This window comes from Aplysia californica, unplaced genomic scaffold, assembly GCF_000002075.1.
Source record: "Aplysia californica isolate F4 #8 unplaced genomic scaffold, AplCal3.0 scaffold00486, whole genome shotgun sequence".
NCBI lineage: Eukaryota > Metazoa > Mollusca > Gastropoda > Aplysiida > Aplysiidae > Aplysia > Aplysia californica.
In genome coordinates this window covers 334,239-335,481 of record NW_004797756.1, presented here as the reverse complement: position 1 = coordinate 335,481, position 1,243 = coordinate 334,239, and the positions used below count along the sequence as shown (strand labels likewise).

The 1,243-nt window shown below is 41.8% G+C and overlaps 1 protein-coding gene across 1 annotated transcript in view; it reads left to right on the top strand.

Moving 5' to 3' along the window:
- LOC101852788 (3'(2'),5'-bisphosphate nucleotidase 1) overlaps positions 1-1,243 on the top strand; it is a gene marked incomplete at its 5' end in the record, with an annotated part of 20,938 nt that overhangs the window by 1,097 nt on the left and 18,598 nt on the right.

Genomic DNA, 1,243 nt, shown 5'->3' with positions numbered 1-1,243 from the left:
CTCTCTCTCTCCCGCCCCCTCCCCTTACCTTACTCTCTTCATCGACGTCCGCTTCCTGCACCTACCCTTTAAACACAGGTTTGAGACGCGTGTACGGGCGACACTTAATTCTGCTCTTGAATTATTCATACAACATCGTTTTAGGCGCTTTGTGCTCCGAATTTATCGCCATAGCAACAGCACCACCCCAAACTCTCGTTTGAATGCAGTCATCAGCTAGGTTTCCGTCGTTTCTACAGCTTGTACGTGTCCCTTGTTGTAGTTGGCGGGTGCTCTGGTTTGGTTTGCTTCTTCTGTCCTATCAAACATCTATCGTCCTTATCTCCCCTTCTTCTTTTTACGTTTGTTACTCTCTTGTAACACCTCTAATCTTCTGGCACTCATATTATGACCTCATGCAGTTGCGAGCGCCGTAAAACATCTATTTAAAAAAAAACAAGCTAGTTCTCAGACCAGTGGGTGGGTCGGGGGCAACCTCCAGCAGATCCTACTTTTTTTCTTTTCCTCTGTTGTTTCCGTCTACATAATATGTATTATTTTACTTTTTTCCCCGTGCACCACAGAATTCTACACTTTAAGTTTAGAATTCTGTGCCGTGCACTTATTGTGTAGATGTACTTTCCTTTGTCCACACGAAACAAAAGATTTCGAGTCCAAAAATTCTTGAGTAGATCTAGCATGGTAAGATGGTATATTATTTCATATATTATTATATCAGAGGTGCGGATGGCGTTGTTTGGATGGCATGTTTTGGTTGATCCTTTCAACAATGGTCAGCCTTGATGTGAAAACTGATTTTTAAAATTATTTTTAATAGTGTTCGTCTCCGATTGAACCCATCCAAAGGCGCAGCTTGTGACTCAGGCGGGTATGACAACGCATAATGTTTTAAAAAATTAAAGTTGAATAACAAAGACTTTTGTGATAATGCAACATGTTAAATCGCAAACCATTGTCACATGCCATGCTCATGCAGTCTAGTATGGTGCCATACGTAGGCTCTATGAGTGCTGCCGTTACTTATGTCTTATATTACGGTATTACTGCAATAGTAAATATGTAGTGGCGCGTACTCTTCCGTGACTTCTAATGATTGTAATTGTGCAGTGTATTGATCAACACGTTTACTTTTTCCCCCGGATTATGGGTCACGAACCAGATTACTCAGACAAATTAGCGCTTCAGAAATAGCATGGAAATGTCGATAACACACACACTCACACACGCGCACGCACGCACACAC